Raw genomic sequence first — 14,611 nt, 5'->3', positions numbered from 1 at the left:
ATACATACATACATACATACATACATACATACATACATACACACACACATACACACATACATACATACATACATACATATAAATATTCAGAATTTTAACAGGGAAATTCCTACAATTTCACTGCTATGTTACTTTTCCTGAGGAGAAATAAGCAAATGTCTGTTCACCTCAGATAAGGGACCAACAGCAAATCAAAGCATTAATTCCACCTAAGCCTGGGTTTGTGAACCAGCTGAGTATATTGGACTTAAGTAAGAGAAATACAACGGAGGAGTTACTTATTAGAGTGTGGGTGACTCAAAAGCAGCTGCATCACCAAAACATCCCTTCCCATCCTAGGTGACAACCTAATGGAATTTCATCACAGTCTCACCATCAGTAAATGTTTACCTCCCATAAACTCTAGCCTAGAACCTCCCAAGATTCCTTACAGGTGAGTAGCATGAAGGAGTATAGATTGTGATACAAGGGAAGGATCTGTTGATACTTCTATCCATTATTCAGCCTTATTGCTATTACTATAGACCTCACTATGACTATTTTGGTGTATGGATTTCATTGTGATGATTACTGGGTCTAAGGTCATATATAGTCTATGGTAGTGACAGGATGGTTATGATTTGGGCAGAAGCTAAGTGATACTACAATACCAGCTATGGTGTGCTAAGCAGCAGACATAATTTCAGAGAACTGAGGGGCTTAGATCAAGGGGGCCAAATATTCCACAGCAACAAAATAAGGTAATCAAATCTATTCACCAAAGTCTTACTCCCATAAGACTTGAACTCACATTGGTGCAATGCCAGAGATGGCTTTGTGTCTTCCTGAGTCAAGAACTGGACTGTTTCATGTGCCCAAGTATGAGGCCTTAAGAAATAATTAAGTAAATAAACAGGGTGTCCTGCTTTGAAATATCAACTAGGTTACTTAAATTAACATTTTCTTTTATCTCAAGGCTCCATCATCTCCACCCATTACAATCAAAGAAAAGTAGTATTTTAATCCAGCTTTAACGTTTCAGTTCTTATCACTTAGACCTGATGGACACACAAAGGAGTTGGGATAAATGTACATGTGTGATAGCTACCTCCTCCTGCCATTTTATCTTTTCACTCCCTTCCTCCCTGTTGAGAGGAAGCCCTACAGAGCCAATGTCTCGCTGAATGGAGTGGAAGGCCCTGTCAGCCTAGCCCCAGCTAAGTTTGCAGCCAGCACCCAGCACCCAGCAGCCAGCACGCAGCAGCCATCTCACTCAATAAGGTCATTTTGAACCTCCCATACATTCCAGGACTCCAGCCAGTCATGGGAAAGGAAGAGCTACTTGTGAGACATTGACTTGCAACAGTGAGCATGGAGACACCAGTAGAAACCAAACCCTTCGTTAGTATGAAGAAGAAACCTCAGAGATATGGGCTGGCTTGATCTATGTAGATACTTCCTTCCATCTAGACTACTTTTCGTATCATCATGGGAAGGGACTAAAAAACCAACCTGAGTCCCAACCACAGACCTTCAAAACAAACAAGCAAACAAACAAAAATTAAAGAAAAAACAGTAATATAGAACAGTCCTAGGTTCTAGCTGGTGTGAGGTTGGCAGCAGGGGTCATCTGTTGGTTCACATTTTAAAATGACCCCTGATGCTTCCTGAAGGTCACAGAACTTCACCTCTGGGAAATATTACTGGGAGCTGGATTTGAAGGACTCTTGGGACTGAGCCATAGGAGTCTATAAGGAATCACGGTTATTGGTGGGCCAACCAACTGATTGAATCCAAAGGTACATTTCTTCTTGTGTGTTTGAAGTGGGGAGATCATTTCAGTCTACTTACCACCTGCCCAAGACGTTATCATTTTATAGAGAAGCCAGAGGGCTCCTTTATTGTGAGGGTAGAGGTGCCAGTTTCTTGAATGTAGCCAAAATTTCTGTCATATACAGGTCACATCTTGGCACCCCTGTCATTCATTTCTTCTCCAATGGACAATATGCTCATAAGAAGTACACCATAATCTATACATTAGAGTTTTTAAAAGTATTTCTGACTGTAACATGACCTCTTTATATTGCTCTTAAATATTACATACTATTACAAAAATAAAACTAAAATGACCTCTCACTGTAATACATGGGCAAACTGCCACACCACCAAAGACATTGTCTGGTGACTTTGCTATCTGGAAGAGTTAGATTATTCATTCTATGTTTTTCTTTAGACTTCTCCAGGGGCAAGCTTAGAGATGGCTCTGAGAAAGGAAGAGAGTTGAATTCATAAGTTGGTTAGTCACAATAACTACGTCTCCAACTTCTGTGGAAAATTAGAGGAAATCGAGGATCCTAAGGATCATCAGGGGCCTGGGAAACTGTGTCCCCAGAGAGTGGCAGAGAAAGGCCAGCCTCTCTGTTAAAGAAACACCAATGGCCAATGAGACAAGCTTGGAAGGACTTTTGGAAACACCAAGGTGACACACAAATAGCAAAATGTCAGAGATTCATGTCTATCCAACTGACTGAGCGGCCTCTTAGTTCTCTATAGCCATCCACCCCTGGGCCCCAGCAATATTCAGCCTGAGTCTATGGAAACTCTCCTCTCATGCAATTAGGGCCAGTATCCCAACAGTCAGTACCAACTCCTGTGGTGTCCCCCCAACACCTCTCACAGCTCTGCTGGGAAATCTAGGAATTAAATCCTTGCTGTGGATGCCATCATTCACCTGAGGTGCAAAGCTGATCTGACGTAACACTGCTGGATAGGATTCTCTTAATGCAAGAGATGGAAGAGATTTGGGGATGGAAGACTGCTATGCCGCTGAGCTCAAAGTCCTCACTACTGAGCCACATCAGAGCAGTCAGAGGCCACACCTATGGGCCCAGATGTTCAGAGGCAGCTCCGGCTGTGTCTGTAGGAGGACCTCGAACAGAACCACATCTTAACCTGATGCAGACCCATTCCAAGGACAGCACCCAAATGATCTATCCTCAGCCACTTTCTTCAGCTTCTAGAGGATGTGTTAGCTTTGTAATACTGCAACAAAACACCTGAGATAATCAGTTACAAAGAGGAAAGATTTATTTTGGTGACAGTTTGGGGTGGGGGATGGGGTTCAGCACGTTGTCCTTTGCCGTGTTGGTTTGGGTTTGTGATGTCACAGTATAGTGTGGTAGGGGCAAATGGAAGCTACTTGCCTCATGTAAAGGGAAAGCAGGAGGAAAGTGCTGGGGTCCAAGGACCCCCTGTAAGAGCTCACCTTCTGTAGCCTAACATCATCCCTCTAGTTTCTACCTATTAAAGGTTCCACCACTCTCCAACAGCAAAATATGCTGGTGGCCAAGCCCTTAGTGTACAGGTTCTGTGTGGACACAAATCTAAGCAAGAGAAAAAAAATCTGGAAGTCTTGTAGCATCTAATACTTGACATACAAAAGTCTCATCTTGAACTTCTTCATCCCCTCTCAATCGGTAGATTCCTTGAACCGCTCCCACCATAGTGCTGAACTAGACCTCGTTCTGGGATAATATGACTCTGTAATGGATCTTAGCAAGCAACCAGATAGTTCTTGGGAAAAGGTTGTATGGGTAAACAAGGCTAAATCCAGCCTATGGTTGACCAGCATGGTGCAGTATTAGAAGGAGGTGTCCTGCCCCTCTACCCCCTCATCCTTACTCCCCAATTCCCACTCCCCCTCCCTCTAATCTCCCATTAGCTAGCAAGTCAGAGATGTTTTATTAGGTGAAGAAAAGTCATGTGAAATAAAACATTCAAAACTATTGAAGTCTGGGACTTGATGTACAGAAAAACCTGTTCTGCTGTGGACTATTTTTCTTTTGAAATTTGCTACCTTGTATGGTGGCGTTTTTCTCAGGTGACAGTTGAGGTCTTAGTCAACTGGAGGAACCTTTAATTCTAATTGTAGTGATTGGGTTGTGAAGTTGGGATATCAAAGTTATAAGTTTGGATTTTTATTTTTAAGTGATTATAAAAAGGCTCCATTCCAACAAGAGGCAAAACAGATTGGCAATACTTTATGAAATAAATATGGGTTGTTATGACCTTGACTGAACAAAATGTTGATTAAGAAGATGGGGGAGGGGTTGTTAAAACGCAAGGGACCGATGTTCAGTCAGTGTAGGAGATCCTGGAAGACAAGGAAGCGTCTCTTTCCCCCTGACCTGACACATGGATCTTAGGATCTCTCTATCTCCAGGAGATCAACAGGACACTGAGAGTCTAGGAGGGGGGACAGAACACACCAAACAAAACAAACCACCTAATAAGTAACTAATAAGTTGGGGGCAAAATGCTGTAGATACTTTCTACAGTGGCCCCCCAACCCCACCCCACCCCACCCCACCCCCGCCCAGCTCTGTTGTTTTTAATTTTATCTGCAAAGAATAAAACTTTCCAGAAGGTGGCAGCAGACATCTTGTAAGAACGAAAAATTAATTAGATTACATTAAGTAGACAGAGAAAGAGCAAAGGCAGGAGGTGGAGGGTGAGGGTGAGGGGTGGGAGAGTGGAGGAGGGTAGGCGCAGAGAGAAAACCCAAGACAGCGGAGCAGGGGACTGGCTTCTCAGAGGAGAGCGGTGTGTATGTCTCTTACAGGATCTCCCGTTTCATGTACTTGTTGGGAGGAATTGTTTATATGAAGTGTTACATGAATGGCACACCCTGAAGATATGGCAGCTGAGGTGGGGTGGAGGAGGTTGGAACACAAAGAGCTGGCCCTGACTCCAATACCATGGGAACGCATGGACAAGCTGCAGACACTGGCCCCTTCTGGCTTCCCTCTCTGACCTGCTTTCAAAGACACCCACATTCCTGTTCCTCCAGGCTATTCTGTATGCAGAAAACATCCCAGTCTCGCTCCTGGCTCCAAAACTGGACACCCCCGCCCCCTTCCCCAGGCAGCCAATTTAGCCTGCTTGTCCTCCTTGCCTTTCTGGGTTGGCAGTTGCCATGGCAACCTCCAAGGCTCTTCAGGCTTTCTTAGTGACTGACCAGACCTGGAAAACCATTTTGGAATCGACAGTGCTGTATTTGTGGGAAATTTTAATGAAAGAGCAGCCTGACCTAGCTTCAGTGCTGCACAGTGGAAAATGGCAGGGGCGTGAGGTGCTGCTGAATTGCAAGGGGCAGCGACTGCCGGAAAGATGGACGGCTTGGGAGAGACTAGAGGGAGAGAGAACAATGATCTTGCCCTTTGTTACCTCTTCGTCTTCAGGAAGAAGGGCTCCTTGTCATAACTAGTGGAGTGATTCCCCAACACAGCAGGGGCATTTCAGGACACGTGGGCAAAGTAGTTCTTTCTCTAGGTTTTAATAAACGTATAAACTTAAGCCCATTTTCATTCATGGAGAGAGCAAAGCGAAGCAAAACAAAACAAGCATTTCTCACAGGTAAATGTAGGGGGAAATAGCTCTTACAATTTAGACTTGAAACTTAACTCTATTGCATGTTTTGATTTTTTTTCCAGTGTCCAAACGTTCTGAGACAGGCAGCGTCTAAAGCACTCTCAGTAAATCCCCCTCTGAGCATGCCTCCCTTGTGCGTGTCTCTCTTCCCTTCAACACAGCCTGGCCTCACCAGTTTGCTTCAGACTACAAAGATACAGCAGAAATTATGGGATGCAACTTCTACCAGAAGGTGCAAATAAAAAGTGGGTTTTGAACTTCGTGCCTCCCGACACCCTGTCACTAGACTCCCTGACCACCACACCATTTTCCATAGCGGGCAGCTATGGAAATACCCACACGGCAAGAAATGAAGAGAGGCTCTGATTCCAGTTTTGCCTCTGGATGACCCAGTTTCTCTGCTGGTGGCTTCACGTCTCTCTAATGAGGGAACAAGAGACAGAGGACGCAGCTGAGTTACAACTGGGACCTCAGGCCACAGAGACTGTCTGAGAATAAATTGTCATCTCAAGCCAGCACATTCTGGTCTTGGTTAAACAGAAATAAGTAACTAATAGAGCCATTTGTCTGGGCTTCCTTTGGTTTGGACTGTTGGGAGTGTATGCCCCTCGGTTCTCCCTGATGGTGCTTAATTCCAGGCATCTCTAAGTGCTTAATTCACTTGCATCTCTAAGAAGCACAAGGGAGGTCACCAACCCTCAACTTTCAGCTTCCTCGTCTATTAAGAACTTAAAAACCACGTAAGTTGATACAGCTGCCTCTTGTTATCTGTGAGAGATTCTCCCAAGATCCTCTTATAATATGCAAATGCAAAGGATGCCCAAGCACCTTGCATAAATGGCACTGTATTTGCATATAAGATGTGCACATTTACACACAAGGCTTTACATCACCTCCACAATTGCTTATAATAGTCAATTAAAATGGAAATGTCATATAAGAAGATACCCTACAATGTTGTCTGGACATGCGCACTAGAGGTGCAATTTTGTTTACATTTTCTGTTTAATATTTGAGTGGATCCATAGATGCAGGGCCCGCAGACACTGAGGCCTGGCTTTATGTGTAAAGGTTTTGAACGTAGTGAAAAGAAAACTAGCTATAATCACGATTGAATATAAACCATTCACCTTTCCGCGTTCTCCTCTTTCTGAGTCTTCATCAATCATTTATCCTGGTGACTGGGGTGCTGACCAAATCAGCACCACTTATCTATTGCAGATATATTCTAAAAAGGAGTCGTGCAGACACACAAAGTAGGGGTTTTACGAAGATGCTGTGATCCTTGAATCTTGTTAGCTCTGTAAGATCTGTCTGTGAAGATTGTACTGAGAAAGTCTTAGCCTGGGCAGCCAGGCTGGCCTACTGGGAGAGACTTCTGGAAAACTGGTTATTCTGGAAATAGGTGAGATAACTCTGAGGAGCGGGAGTGAAAGAGGGACCTATGTAAAGTCACAAACATTGGCTGATCCCTGACATTGAAATGTAGATTGCACCATGCACAGACAACAGCACTCTGAATTCAGCATTAAAATTCTCCTCAATCTCTGAGAAAATGTGGGAAATTATGGAGAAATCTTTAGGGAGTTGGCAGGTGGTAGGACTTGCTTGGAGAATTGGTGGTGCCTTCTGCAGGATGTAGACACAGTCAAGACTTACATTAATATAAGTATATATTTATATTAACAAATATAAGTTGAATCTGCTTGTTCTTTGTGTATGTGCATACACATGTGGGGTATGTGTGATTGTGGTATGTGTGTGTGTGATTGTGTGCGTGTATGTGTGTGTGACTGTGTGTGTGACTGTGTGTGTATGTGTGTGATTGTGTATGTGTGTGTATGTGTGATTGTATGTGTGTATGTGTGATTGTGGTGTGTGTGTGTATGTGTGATTGTGGTGTGTGTATGTATGATTGTGGTGTGTGTGTGTATGTGTATGTGTGTGTGTATGTGTGTGTGTGTGTATGTGTGATTGTGGTGTGTGTATGTGAGTATGTGTGTGAGTGTGTGTGTGTGTATATGTGTGTGTGTATGTGTGTGTGATTGTGTATGTGTGTGATTGTGTGTGTATGTGTGTGTGATTGTGTGTGTGTATATGTGTGAATGTGTGTGACTGTGTATGTTTGTGTGTGATTGTGTGTGTATGTGTGTGTGTGAGTGTGTGTGTGTGTGTGTATTTGTGTGTGTGTGTGTGATTGTATGTATGTGGTTGTTTGTGTGTGAGTGTGTGTGTGTGAGTGTGTGTGTGAGTGTGTGTGTATGTGTGTGTGTGATTGTGTGTGTGTGTGTGTGTGTGTGTGTCCTCATGGTTAGAAGAGGATGGTAGATACCTCGAGCTGGAGCTATGTGCTGCTGTGGAAGCTAGAAACCAAACTCCAATCCTCTGCCAGAGCAGCAGGAACTCTCACCCAGTGAGCCATTTCTCCAGTCCCCAAATCTGCTTACCCTTTCTCTTTCAATGTTTGTCTCATGGGTAGGAAATTCAGAGACTTAATATTTTCCACATAAGTAAAATGAAACTATAGGGAAGTCAAATCACCTACTCACTTCTGCCAGTCCATCAATGGAACTCGCATTCTTATTAGCTGCAGGAGACAAACAAGCCTATAGGTGTTTTCTTTTATCCAAGCTTGCATACTGCTATGCTGCAAAAACTTAACCTCAGACCAGGGAAGGTGGCACAAACCATATTTGTTGGGCTTATGTTTTAATCCTCTGGGAGCTTAAATAGTGCACTAGGATCCAGGTGGCTGAAAGGACTCTGGTTTGGAGCATCAACCTGCATAGGCCAGAGCTACTTGTTTTTATGTCATGCACAGGCCTCAGTTGCTCCAAGATCCCCCTGGCTGCCTGAAGAATAATAGACAACAACTTGGATCTGTGTTTGAGAGACCCCATGAGAGCTTCATTACATCCTCCATGGGGCCAGTCATTCTAGATGAGCTCCCTTCTCAACAATCTACAGGAGATGGTTGTGGGGAAACTAGACTTCTAACAGTATTTTTGCCACCCTCACTTGGCTGGATTGAAGCAATTGGGTTGGATAATGGTGGTATGCAATTGGCAGCCAGGGCCTACATGCTGTGATAGCAGATACATTTAGAGAAGGTCACCATTTCCTGAAATTCCATTTATACACCAAGAACAGTATAGGAAGGCCTTTACCAAAGTTTTATTTCAGACAGTCTAGCCTTGTGGCTAACTCCAAGACAACATTATTGAAAGCCCTTTATATCATCTGAGGATCATGGCTCCTTGGAATATTTTAAATCTAAAATACATTTTTGTTTACTTGTTTTCATTCTAGGCGCAGTCTGGCCTAGAACTCATGATCTTCCTGCCTTAGCCTCTTAAGTACTGGGATTACAGATTCGCCCCATCACCCCAACCCCTAAACATGAAATACTTTGAAAGGTAACAATTTGCTTGAAAGAGATAAGGAAACAATGAAAGAAAGTGATAACAAAGAAAGAGAAAAGAAAAGGGAGGAGAAAGGCAGTGAATCTGGTGACATCACAGTGGGGAAGCCGTTGCTTCGTTGACTTATGGGGACCAGCATCAATCCTACCATCTCCTTACAATCCACTGCCTACATCCTCTGCATCAGACACTGAGTCATCTTCAGCCACATGTGCAGAGGTCAGCAACTGATGGCCCAGGGTGGGATAAGCATCACAGAACAGGCGATATTTATCTCACACCCTTGACTTAGATAGACCCCCGTGTGTCAGGCCAGTTCAGGCAGAATGCTTGCTGCATGTGCAGTCTGTCAGCTCATGCCCACACTGCTTATGCACTTCTACCCCAGGAGGAGTTCCAAACAGGAGTCATCAGAACTCACAAAGCTTGGGGCTGGACATCCCAAATCTGCTAACCAGTAGTAACTCAATCCTCTTCCTTTCCTGACTGTATCTCCCCAACAGACTGATAGGCTTGTAAGGTTCTTCTCCACTCTCTGGTACCCAAAATCAAAACAGCAGACTTCTGGCTGGTTGTTTTTAACCTTCCAACCCAAGGTTTTGAAAAAGGAAAGAAGGCTTATAAAACATTTACCTAATGAGCCAATTCATTTATGCACTGGCAGCCATTAGTGGATCATTATGAATTAATTTATTAAATTAATCAATCAATTAAGTCACATAATCAGATCAAGTAGATCACAGGCCAGTCTGCTCTGGTTTCGTTAATTAGATGACTTGGAAGATCAGACAATTAGATCACACTAATCGCATGCTCCTTATACTCATTCCCCAAATGGAAAATGAAAGCTCTTTGAAGAACACATGAGTTAGGCTGAGTGTGCCTAGGGTCCTCAGCTAATTGGAGGGGTTTGCCTGAGGTCCTGGGCTCTCACCTGACTCTGTGTTTAGAAATCCACGATTTGAGATAAATGAATCAGTTACAGAATCATATAAAATGATACAAGCTGATCTTACATTTCTTTATGGGGCTAATGACAAATTGTTCATAGCACTGAATTCCTTCTGGAGTCACTGGGGAAGATTTTAATGCCACCCAGCTGGCCATATTTATTGGTTCACAGTGTTAATGCTCTGTACTCTGCCTCTGCCACCTGTCACATCACCTAGCACTTCTGCCCCATTCTTCCTCTTATAGGGATGCTTCTGACCATACTAATCCTACCCAGTTGACCAGGACTGAATCCCTCTCAAGTCTCTTATACTAACCTTCTCTGCAAAATTCCCTTTCCCACAAAAATAAGTTTCCACAGGCTCTAGAATTAAGAAATGGACATCTTTCAGAGCCATTCTCACACCTCCCACATATCCAAGGCAGTGGCCTAATTTCACAGACCACAGTAGCACATATGGTCCCTCCCTTATGAATACCCCAGTTCTCAGAGCCCTGAAAGGCCCCATAGTCACTCATCCCAAATTCTGTCACATCTTCTATGGTGCTTAGAATTAACATACACACAATGCAATGAAGCTCAGTTTCCAGAAGATTCCTGCACCATAAAAATAAATAGCCTGAGAGGATCAATAACATGCCTCATTAACATCTATCATCTACATATTAATTATATTAATTTAATTATAATTAATTACATGTGGGAAGATCAGATGATAATACTTAGAGCTCAGGACTCCAGGCCCAGGTTCAGACTTCAGAAAAAGATTTTCAAAATGTCTTACAACGCCTTCTGGTCTCCATCTGTGCCCAGAGCCAGAACTGTTCCACAGCCCTTGGACCTAAAACCTGCCCACAGAGAGCTGGTCTGCCAGGAGCACTCTCCCTCCTAAGCCCACAGCCCACAGGAGAGACCCTCTGGGAGAGCTCAGGGCATGGAAGCCAAAGGGCAGTCTGGGACAGGATCCTTTCCATCTGCATCTGTGCCCAGATCTGGGGCTGTCCCACAGCTCTCAGACACAAAACCTGCCTGCAGAGGGTTGATCTGCCAAGAGCACTCTCCCTCCTAACCCCTCAGCCCACAGGTGAGACCCCACTTTCTCCCTATTGACTGACCCAGGAAAGACAACCTGGGAGTGTGGGAGCCTCAGGGCGGCCTAGGACAGGACCCTTCCCTTCCGGTATCCATCTGTGCTCAGAACAGGGGATGTCCCACAGCTCTCGGACCCAAAACTTGCCTACAGAGAGCTGGTCTCCTAGGAGTGCTCTCACTTCAAAGACCACAGGCTTACAGGCTCACAGAGAGAAAAGCTCCAATCAGAGACAGTAAGACCAACTAACATCAGAGATAGCCAGATGGCGAGAGGCAAGCACAAGAATCTAAGCAACAGAAACCAAGACTACTTGGCATCATCAGAGCCCAGTTCTCCCACCACAGCAAATACTGAGTAATCCAACACACTAGAAAAGCAAGATTTGGATTTAAAATGACATCTCATGATGGTGATAGAGGACTTTAAAAAGGACATAAATAACTCCCGTAAAGAAATACAGGAGAACACAGGTAAATAAGTGAAAAACCCTTAAAGAGGAAACACAAAATTCCCTTAAAGAATTACAGGAAAACAAAAGCAAACAGGTGAAGGAATTGAATAAAAACCATCCAGGATCTAAAAACTGAAATAGAAACAGTAAAGAAATCACAAAGGGAGACAACCTTGGAAATAGAAAACTTAGGAAAAAGTTTTAGAAGTCTGACGTAAAAATCACGAACAGAATACATGAGACAGAAGAGAGAATCTCAGGGGCAGAAGATACCATAGGGAACATTGACATAACCTTCAAAAAAATTTAAAATGCAAAAAGCTCTTAACCAAAAACATCCAGGAAATCAAAGAGACAATGAAAAGATCAAACCTAAGGATAAAGGTATAGAAGAGAATGAAGATTCTCAACTTAAAGGGTCAGTAAATATCTTCAACCAAAGTATAGGAGAAAACTTCCCTTACCTCAAGAAAGAGAGGCCCATGAATATTCAAGAAGCCTACAGAACTCCAAACAGATTGGACCAGAAAAGAAATTCCTCCCATCACATAATAGTCAAAACATCAAATGTACAAAACAAATGCAAATCAAAAGAAAGAATATTAAAAGCAGTCAGGGGAAAAGGTCAAGTAACATATAAAGGCAGACCTATCGGGATTATATCAGACTTCTCAACAGAGACTATGAAAGCTAGAAGATCCTGGACAGATGTCATACAGTCCCTAAGAGAACACAAATGCCAGCCCAGGCTACTATATCCAGCAAAACTCACCACTCACATAGATGGAGAAGATATTCCATGACAAAAACAAATTTACACAATATCTTTCCACAAATCCAGTCCTTCAAAGGATAATAGATGGAAAACTCCAACACAAGGAGGGAAACTACACCCTATAAAAAAGCAAGAAAATAATATTCTTGCAACAAACCCAAAAGAAGATAGCCACACAGACATAATGCCACCTCTAACAACCAAAGTAACAGGTAACAATCACTATTCCTTAATATCTCTTAACATCAATGGACTCAATTCCCCATAAATGACATAGACTAACAGACTGGTTACATAAAGAGGACCCAGCATTTTGCTGCGTATAGGAAATGCACCTCAGAGACTAAGGCAGACACTACCTAAAAGTGAAAGGCTGGGACAAGATTTTCCGAGCAAATGGACCAATAAACAAGCTGGAGTAGCCATTCTAATATCAAATAAAATTGACTTTCAACCGAAAATTATCAAAAACGATAAGGAAGGACACATTATACTCATCAAAGGAAAAATCAACTGGAGGTTGATGTCATTACACAGGTGAAGGCAGGTATAGGCTAGAACAAGGCCTGTCATTAGACGAGATGTAAGGATGGATGGGAGAAAAGTTTTAGAGGGGACAGGAGACCGGAGTGAGGAGGGAGCAGCTGAGAGAACATGGAGACAGATGTTAAGATTTCTCTGCACATTTACAGGTTGTTATCACTATTCTTAAGGGATGGATGTGTACAGGATTTTGTGTGTCTAGATGAACAAATTATGTCTTATCTAGATGGATAGTTTATATCCTTATCAATTGGTTATAAGTTAATCGTGTGGATGTATTGTACCTTGAATATTTAACATATAAATCTGGTTGTTGGGTCACAGTTTGTTTAGTCGTGACTTAACTGGGTTGTTGGGAGTGTGAGAAGAGTTCCATAAATAGTCCCATAACCCCGAAAGAAATAGAAGCAGTCATGCAAATCAAAAGAACCCTGAGATTCCACCTCACACCAGTCAGAATGGCTAAGATAAAAAACTAAGGCGACAACAGATACTGGCAAAGATGTGGAGAAAGAGAAACACTCCTCCATTGCTGGTGGGATTGCAGACTGGTACAACCACTGTGGAAATCAGTCTGGAGGTTCCTCAGAAAATTAGACACAGTACTACCTCAGGACCCAGCTATACCACTCCTGGGCACACTCAAAAGATGCTCCAACATATAACAAGGACACATGTTCTACCATGTTCACAGAAGCTGTGCCTTTTCCTTGTGGTCAAAACGTATGACTAAGCAGGTGGCTTGAGACTATAAGAATTAATTTCCTCGTAAGGGTAGAGATGAGACTGTGGTGACCAGCATGGATGCCTCTCCCTATAACTTAACCTCCTTTTATCTGCACAGGACCTTTTTCTGTGTCCACTTGCTTTAAGGACCCCAAACCTCTCTGATCAAAGCCTAACCCAATGACCTCATTCTTTACTAATCACCTCTTTAAAGGCCCTACCTCTAAATATAGGCATATTGTGTGCTTCTGAAAGTCAGCCATGAGTATGAAGGTCAAAAGTCAATCCACGATAGGTTTGAGCAAAGAGGAGGCATGTGGAGAAGCAATAAGCGCACATATTTGCAGAAGAGAAGGTGCAAGAGGGGACTGCAGCTTCCACACAAGAGTTTCATTTCGCTGTAGTTCTAAGGAAAGAAACAACTCGAAGGTAGTAAGGAGGTTCCTAGGCACACCGACGACCTCCTCTGCATGATTCATCAGTAGGGTTTAGTATCAAGGTTTGGGGGTCCTCTTTTATCTGTCTTTCACATCTAGTTTTGCGCCTCATCCTTTGAGCACCAAGAACATGCCTGTTTCCGTTGCTGACTTAAAACTCCATCTTCAACTGTTCTCAGGAGACAGCCATTCAAAATGAAGGATAAATGCAATTTTCTTCACTTTGCCTCCTTGGAGACAGAAAACCCTGACATACAGAGCATTGCCTGAAAACCTCTCAGCCTAATTTCCTCATCTCCTTTTTGAAAGGAGAAGGCATCCAGGATGATTCTAAGATATATTATTTAGTGATACTGGAAACTCAAATCTACTTATGAAGCTAGAGAAAATTACTTAATTTATACTGCCTAGGGAAATATTAGATTTTGGTCATGGTTACATAATAGCTAACTATCAAATGGGGATGCATAGCAACAAGGAAAAACTCTTTCAGAACAAGCAATTGATGTGCTAGCTTTATTTTATTATTTTAGCATTAATCACTTCCTTAAGGCAAATTGCTGCCTGTGTTAGTTTTCTGGGGGATGTTATAACATTGCCAGACACTGATTGGCTTAAATAGCAAAAAATGCATTGTCTTTTGGTCCTGGCAATCAAAGTGTGGCAGGGTTGACTCTTTCTGAGGTCTTTGGGAAACAAACTGAACCAGCCCTCTCTCCTGACTTCTGGCAGTTCCATGGCTTCTGGCAGCACCATTAGTCTTCCTGTGGTATTTAGCCTGGGCAGGTGGCTGCATCTACAGG

This window comes from Rattus rattus, chromosome 14 (genome assembly GCF_011064425.1).
Source record: "Rattus rattus isolate New Zealand chromosome 14, Rrattus_CSIRO_v1, whole genome shotgun sequence".
Lineage (NCBI taxonomy): Eukaryota > Metazoa > Chordata > Mammalia > Rodentia > Muridae > Rattus > Rattus rattus.
The sequence above is the reverse complement of the archived record's forward strand: the minus strand, read 5'-3'. Positions refer to the sequence as shown.